Source organism: Bufo gargarizans, unplaced genomic scaffold, assembly GCF_014858855.1.
Source record: "Bufo gargarizans isolate SCDJY-AF-19 unplaced genomic scaffold, ASM1485885v1 original_scaffold_2220_pilon, whole genome shotgun sequence".
Lineage (NCBI taxonomy): Eukaryota > Metazoa > Chordata > Amphibia > Anura > Bufonidae > Bufo > Bufo gargarizans.
Genome location: NW_025334697.1, coordinates 347,127 through 355,716, shown reverse-complemented (window position 1 = coordinate 355,716; position 8,590 = coordinate 347,127). Strand labels below are relative to the sequence as shown.

Here is an 8,590-nt window from a genome sequence, read left to right as displayed (position 1 = left end):
AAAGCACAGGCATCAATGCCCAATTCATTGCACACAATTAACTTTCCTTCTCCTGATGTTAATAAAGAGTGACAAATAGTTAGAAGAAGACACAGGAAGTTTATACAGAACATTGGATTACACATTTATCCCCCATGTGTCCAAATCCCAATGAATGTATCTACATGAAATATAAAATCAAAGATGTAAATTATGTTATAAAATGGTCGTATTACTTCATGTGTAAAAAAATAAGCAACTTTTTGTTTCATTTATCTTTCAGAATGAAGAATAAATTTTGGTATTTTGAATTTGGGACGTCTGAAACTTTCTCTGCAACTTGCAAAAAACTTCATGAAGCAATTGAAATAGAAGTGAGTAACACTGTGTGACAAACTACGGTAGTATGCAATTGTTGACCAGTAGAATTGTGAATGTAGCTCTGGAGTATAATACAGGATGCAACTCGGGATTAGTGCAGGATAAGTTATGGATGTTCATAGTAACTCCACCAGCAGAATAGTGATTGTAGCTCTGGAGTATAATACTTGATGTAACTCAGGATCAGTACAGGATAAGTACTGTAATGTATGTACACAGTGACTGCACCAGCAGAATAGTGAGTGCAGCTCTGGAGTATAATACAGGATGTAACTCAGGATCAGTACAGGATAAGTAATGTATGTACACAGTGGCGCCACCAGCAGAATAGAGAGTGCAGCTCTGGGGTATAATACACAATGTAACTCAGGATCAGTACAGGATAAGTTATGTAATGTAAGTACACAGTGACTCCACCAGCAGAATAGTGAGTGCAGCTCTGGAGTATAATATAGGATGTAACTCAGGTTCAGCACTGTCACAAACGTACTGAGACATACGGACGTCCCGGCGACAGTGAGTGGCAGGAGATCTGTGAGACTGGCAACACGTGGTTTGATCTGACAGGTTTTCCTTGTGGATTAATAGGTGTCTGTGTTGTTTCTGGTAATGGCCACACCCTTAACCTCCAGGTGTTGCTTATGTAGTCATTTAACCTTCCTTATTTATAGTTGCCTCTCCCACTATTGTGTGCGGTTTATAGCTTCTGTGCCTGTGGATAGTTTGTGGATGGATCTCGGCTGAGTTCCTGGTTCTTCCACTACCTCTTTGAAGTTAAGTCTTTTGTTTCCCTTTAGTATTTTGTTTGGGTTCTGTGTGTTGCATTTCCTTTTTGTTTGTATTGGGCCTGAGGTAGACTCCTGTTCGTCCTTCCTTTTGGAGGAACAGGTAGTCTCATCCCTGCCATTAGTACCAGGGTCCTATAGGGCTAGATAGGACTCTAGGTATTCCTGCATATGAACTCACCTACCTCTGGGTTCTGTTCACACTGGTAGTCAGTCAGGATTTTGGTTAGGGTTTTCACTAGATGGGGTCCATCTTCCTTACCAGTTCTGCTAGAGCATCGCTATGCTCGGCACATGGCGGTACTCGGCCGAGTACCGCATGAGCCGGAGCGCAATGCTCGAGTCTCCTCCCCGCACGTTTCACAGCTGCTAAGCAGCCAATAAACATGCGGGTTTGTACTACCCTCACTGTAATGCCAGTAACCATGTTAGCTACTGGCATTACATTTTTGTAGCGCAACCTGTGCTAAATTGCTCAATGTTAGGGAGAGCTGTGCATAGGAAGGGACAGACAGTGTAAGGAATGTTATTGGAAGATTTTTATACAAAAAACTTTTCAGCGACCCAAAAGTCCTTTTAAGGACTATTGTGTGTGACAGCAGCAATATATATTTTTTGTGCATCCTGCGCTAAATATCGTGTAATAGGCCTCTGCGGACAGTAAAATTATCAGCGCCACATCTCCTGTGTAAAGTGTGCACATGCCTAAAATATCAGTGACATCCAGTGTAGTTTTTCCATAGACGGTGTCTCCTGCGGACAGTTAAATTATCCGCGCTACATCTCCTGTCTAAATTGTGCGCATCTCTAAAATATCAGTGACATTCAGTGTACCTTTTTCCGTAGACACTGCAAACTGTGACATTACCTGTGGTACCTGTCCTGTATAACGTTTCCTCATCACAAATACTGTTATACATTTTTTTCCACATACACTTCCAAATCCTACGCTACTGTACGTGTGACATACTTTCAAGAATATATCACATTTAAAATCATATTTAAAATGAAAAAGGCGAGCAGTAAGGGACAGGGAAGTGGCCGTGATGCTGCCAGAGCACAAGAAAAACAATCATCCACAATACCTAGCTTCATGTCCCAGTTTGCAGGGTGGCGCAGGACACCCCTGTTGAAGTCAAACAGTGCGAGAAGGTGGTCGGTTGGATTCCAGCAGGTACTGCTTCTAGTCAGTTAAGCACCACCCTGACTTCCACTATGTCCAGTCCAGTCTCAGTATTTAGGAGTCTGGTCCACACAATCCTCACCCTGATCCTCCTTCCTCACAGCTCTATTCAGCGCCATTACTTGATTTGGCCCTCTTGCCAAGCACGCTTGAAGAGGGACATGAGATCCTGTCCCCTAATTCCCAAACTCTTGAGCATCCACAGCCACAAGAACACGACGGTAGCGAACGGCAATTAGAGTTCAATGAGGTGGATGATGATGAGACACAGTTGCAAATGAGTCAACGGCAATTAATGTCTCAAGAGGTTGATGAAGAGGATGAGACACTGGTGGCAATCACTAAGGTTGAGGTTAGGTCAACAAATCAAGAGGATGATCAGAGTGAGGAGGTGGAAGAGAAGGTGGTGGAAGATGAGGTCAATGACTCAACCTGGGAAGGTGGCAAGCCAAGCAAGGACAGAAGTACAGAGGGGGAGGCATCCGCAGCACCGCAACAGGCTGGAAGAGGAAGTGGGGTGGCAAAAAGAAAGAAGGTGGGCCACACCAAACAGGCCCGCAACTGTTCCACGGAGCACTCCCTTGCAGAAATCCCCCTTGCCAAGGGGTAGATGTTCCGCAGTCTGGCGCTATTTTGAAGAAAGTGCGAACGACAAAAGAATAGTAGTTTACAACCTGTGCCATACGAAAATAAGCCTGGGCGTGAACACTAGCAACCTCACCACCACCAGCATGATCCACCACATGGCATCCAAGCTGTCATGCCCTGCTCAGGTTATGTGCGAGGTCTTCCAGGTTAGCAGCACGTGTGTAGTTTTTTGTTTGTTTTGGGTTTGGAGTTGAGCTGTATCTGCCTTCCTTCAGGTGCACTGGGTGGGGTCGTTTGTGTGAGCTTAAATTATGCCCCTTCCCAGTGTCCTGTGCGGGTTATAGCTTCTATCTTGCTTTGAGGAAAGGTGGATTTGCGGTTTCTGCTCTGCTACAAGATAAGTTGGTTTTGGTTTCCTTTTGTGTTCTGTCTAGGCTGTTAGAGAGACACCTGCCTCCTCCAGGATCTGAGGATGCAGGCTGCCTCTTTCCTCCTTTTCACCATCTCAGGGACTCTTCAGCCTTAGGCACGGGGGCACGTTGATTCCCACCTTTTGGGTCTGAACGTGGGCACAGAAGTCCAGGGAGAGCTGGTAGGGAATTGTCAGGAGGTGACCCTTTTTCCCAGCTTCTGGCCTAGACGCTTGTTTTGTGGTTTTCTGTGTGTTTATTGTATCTTGTATCCCACCCATCATGACACAAGCACCGTAATAAGTGGGACGAAGGCCTGGGTCCACAATCTGTGTCTGCGGGTCACACCACTGCCTCCTCTTCCCCTATGTTACATGCTGGCCAATCCCCTGTCGAAGGCACAGGCCCGGATGCCTCCCGCCCTGCACCTTCGCTAGCACGATCAGCGACCACATCCACTTCCGTATCCAAGCGCAAATATCCAAGCGCAAATATACTTCCCCCAGGCATATGAACGCAAGCGCAAATACCCAGCCACCCACCCACCCACAGACCATAGCACTAAATGCGCAGCTTTACAAATTACTGGCCCTGGAAATGTTGCCATTTAGGCTAGTGGACACTGAGGCCTTCCGCAGCCTGATGTCGGCGGCCATCCTGCGTTACGCAGTCTCCAGCCGCCACTAGAGCTGGTAGTGAATTGTCAGGAGGTGACCCTTTTCCCCAACTTCTGGCCTAGACGCTTGTTTTGTGGTTTTCTGTGTGTTTATTGTATCTTGTATCCCACCCATCGTGACATTAAAACCCACCATACCTAGACTGCCATTTCTCAGTTGCTTTGAGATGGAGTCAATTGATGCATTAGTTGACCGCATGCAGGGATTATCCCTAGAGGTTGCTGATTTGCGTAATTCTGTCACATGTTGTCAGAATGCTCTGGCATCAGGTGCTATAGGATGAAGTCAAATTTATGGGGAGCCTAGAGTCGCTGTCCCTGATAGATTTTCAGGGGGTGTGGATGATTTTATCCGCTTTAGAGAGTCATGCAAGCTGTATTTTTGGCTGAGGCCGTCTTCATCTGGTGATGAGAGTCAGAGAGTAGGGATAATCATATCCTTGCTTAAAGGGGACGCACAGTCCTGGGCCTTTTCTCTGCCGACCGGTTTTCTGGCCCTCTGGTCGGTGGATGAATTTTTTAAAGCCTTGGGATTCATTTATGATGACCCAGATCGGGTCTCGATGGTGGAATCTAAGTTGCGTAATTTATTACAAGGAGAACATACTGCAGAGGCGTACTGCGCTGAGTTTAGGAGATTGGCTACGGAGTCTGAGTGGAATAACCCCGCGCTACATAGTCAGTTTTGTCAGGGGTTGTCTGAGAGATTGAAAGATGCCCTCGCTTTTCATGAGTATCCGGATACGTTGGTGAATGCTATGTCTTTAGCAGTACGGTTAGATTTAGCAGTTACGCATTAGAGAGAGGTGTAAGGTTCCTTCCGCGCGAGGGATCCCTTCTGGGAGTGGTTTCGTGTCACCGGTTCCCCAGGATAATATGACATGTAATTCTGGGGTAGGGGAGGAACCCATGCAGCTGGGTCAGGTGTCTTTCTGTTCTGGTAATATGAACTTTAGGAGGTTGCATAAGCTATGTTATTACTGTGGAGAAAGTGGTCATTTTGTTTATGCTTGTCCTTTTGTTAAACCACAAGTTGAGGATAAAGAACCACAAAGAGGTTTACATAAAGAAAAAAAAAAACATCCCTGACTCTTGGTAGTGTGAATGAGGTGTCGGAGCAAGCAGGTATGCAATCTGCCTGCAATACTCATTTTCTCCTTCCAGCTACGGTGGCGCTAGACTCAGGAAAATTTAATTTTGAAGTATTTATTGACTGTGGTGCTGGGTTAAACTTTATTGATTTTCTTTTTCTTCAAAATCTGGGCTTAAGTTCTTGCACTTTAGAAAGAGAGATTCCGGTGTTCGCAATTGATTCTTCCCCTCTTTCTCAAAGGAGTCTCACTCATATTGTTCATGGTATTCAGCTAAGAGATCATTTCTTGTTTTGTCATGAAGGACTTGCCCGCTCCTATGGTCTTAGGTTTACCGTGGTTGATAAAACATAACCCTCCTATAGATTGGCAGGCAAGGCAGATCATTGGTTGGAGTCAATTTTATTTGGACAGGGGTGTCTACTACGGTTCTACCTCAGTATCTCTCAGAGTTTGCAGATGTCTTTTCGGAGCTTGGGACTCAGGAGTTGCCTCATCATTGTGAATATGATTGCCCGGTTAATCTCATCCCAGGGGCTAAGTTGCCAAAGTCTTGGCTATACAATCTTTCTCACCCCGAAAGAGAGGTCATGCGGAAGTATATTGCCGAGAGTTTGGCAAAGGGTCATATCAGACCATCTAAGTCTCCAGTCGCAGTTGTTTTTTTCTTTGTAAAGAAAAAGGATGGATCGCTTAGACCTTGTTTGGATTTCCGGGAATTGAACCTCATTACGGTCCGTGATCCCCATCCCCTTCCTTTGATTTCTGACCTTTTTGATCAAATTGTTGGAGCCAAGGTGTTCTCCAAGTTAGATTTAAGAGGGGCTTACAATCTGATCAGAATCAAGGAGGAGGATGAGTGGAAAACAGCCTTCAACATGCACGAGGGTCATTTCGAGAATCTGGTTATGCCTTTTGGGTTAACTAAGGCACCAGCGGTGTTTCAGTGATTTGTCAATGACATTTTCCATAATTTTGTGGGAAGGTTCGTTGTAATTTACTTGGATGACATACTAATTTACTCTCCTGATCTGAAGACCAATCAGGATCACGTGAGACAGGTTTTGTTGATCCTTCGGGAGAATAAATTATATGCGAAATTGTAGAAATGTGTGTTTTCTGTTCAGGAGCTTCCCTTTCTGGGATATCTGCTTTCTGACTCTGGTTTTCGTATGGACCCCGAAAAGGTCCGGGCGGTTCTGGAATGGGACCGACCAGAGAATCAGAAAGCTTTGATGCGGTTTTTGGGGTTTGCCAATTATTATAGAAAATGTATCTTGAACTACTCTACCATTGTAAAACCTTTGACTGATGTGACTAGGAAAGGCGTCAACTTCTCTGTCTGGTCGGATGAGGCATTGCAGGCCTTTTCAGCTATTAAGGAATGTTTTGCCTCTGCTCCCATTCTGATGCAGCCCGATGTGTCTCAACCATTCGTGGAGGAGGTGGATGCATCAGAGGTGGGGGTTGGAGCAGTGTTGTCGCAGGGTTCTTCTCCTGGCAATTGGCGCCCGTGTGCTTTTTTTCCCCAAAAAGCTCTCGGTCGCCAAAAGGAATTATGATGTAGGAGATAGGGAATTGCTGGCCATCAAATTGGCCTTTGAGGAATGACATCACTGGATGGAGGGGGCATCTCATCCCGATATGGTATATACTGATCATAAGAATTTGGCTTACCTGCAATCTGCCAAGCGTCTGGATCCTAGACAGGCTAGATGGTCACTGTTCTTTACTAGGTTCAATTTTGTGGTTACTTTTCGCCCGGGGGTTAAAAACATCAAGGCAGATGCATTGTCTCGTAGTTTTCCTGGGGGAAGTGATACAGAGGATCCTGCTCCAATTTTGGCTGATGGGGTGGTGGTCTCCTCCCTGTACCCCGAGTTGGAGATGGAGATGTTGGGAGCTCAGGAGGGGGCTCCTGATTCTTGTCCCCCAGGGAGGTTGTTTGTTCCTGCTGGACTGCGATTCAAGGTATTCAAGGAACATCACGATACTGTCCTTGCTGGACATCCTGGTGGCAAGTCCACCTTTGATCTTATTTCTCGGAGGTTCTGGTGGCCCGGGTTACGTAAGAGCGTGGAGGATTACGTAGCAGCTTGTGATACCTGTGCGCAAAGGTTGCTCACACTCGACCTTCTGGTTCACTTCTTCCTTTGTCTATTCCATCTCGTCCTTGGACGCACTTGTCTATGGACTTTATTACTGATCTGCCGAGTTCCTGCTGGAAAACTGTGATTTTGGTGGTTGTGGACCGTTTTAGTAAAATGGCTCACTTTGTATCGTTAGCTAGTCTGCCCAATGCTAAGACTCTTGCTCAGGTTTTTGTTGATAACATCGTGAAATTACATGGTATTCCCTCGGAGGTGGTTTCTGATAGGGGCATGCAGTTTTTTTCCAGGTTTTGGAGGGCATTCTGCTCTCGTCTTGGTGTTCAGTTTTCATTTTCTTCGGCTTTTCATCCGCAGTCGAATGGGCAGACAGAGCGTACTAACCAAAACCTGGAGACCTACTTGAGGTGTTTTGTGGCTGAGAACCAGAAGGACTGTTCCTCATTCTTATCTCTAGCAGAGTTTGCTTTGAATAACCGTAGGCAGGAGTCCACGGTTTAGTCGCCATTTTTTGGCGCATACGGTTTTCATCCTCAGTTTGGTACCTTTTCTGGGACTGGTTCCTCTGGGATGCCAGAGGAGGAGAGATTTTCTTCTGCCCTGTCTTCTATCTGGGGGAGGGTCCAAGTTAATTTGGAGAAGATGGGTAAGAGGTATAAGCGAATGGCTGACAGGAGACGTATGACTGGTCCGGACCTGTGTGTGGGTGATCTGGTGTGGTTATCTAATAAAAATATTAAACTGAGAGTACCATCTTGGAAACTGGGTCCAAGATTTATTGGACCTTACAAAATATCTGCGGTTGTCAAATCAGCGGCGTTTCGTCTGCATCTTCCGCAGTTCTGGAGGATCTATGATGTGTTCCACAGGTCGTTACTGAAGAAATATGTGAAACCGGTGGAACCATCGCCATTGCCTACTCCTCCTGTTCTGGTTGATGGCAATTTAGAGTTCAAGATCTCTAGGGTTCTCGACTCACGTGTCCTTCGGGGTTCCCTTCAGTACCTGGTACACTGGAGGGGATACGGCCCCGAGGAGAGGATTAGTGTTGATCACGAATATTCGAATTTCGAATTTTCATCGCGAATATAGGTACTTCGAAAATTTGCTAATATTTCGAATAGAGTGATATATATTCGTAATTTCGAATATTCATTTTTTTAAAAAATCAGTACACATGATCCCTCCTTGCTTGTAGCTTGTGGGCCAATGAGAAGGCTGCAGTATATTTGACTTCAGGAGTAGTGTTTTTCAAAATGCAAATTTTTGTAATGCAAATTTTTATTGCAAATTTTTCAACTTACAACTATTAGACAAAGAAGATTATATATATATATTCTACGATTTTTTTACTCGAAAGATCAGCAAGGTAATGATCGTGTAATATGT

General features: G+C 45.2%; 1 protein-coding gene across 1 annotated transcript in view; it reads left to right on the top strand.

The window, feature by feature from the left end:
- Positions 1-266: 266 nt before the first annotated feature.
- Positions 267-8,590, top strand: part of LOC122924083 (diacylglycerol kinase beta-like) — a 192,379-nt gene continuing 184,055 nt past the window's right edge. Inside the window, exon 1 of the mRNA XM_044275003.1 lies at positions 267-353. The gene's annotated coding sequence lies outside the window, so the exon portion shown is untranslated. The remainder of the gene's footprint in view (positions 354-8,590) is intronic.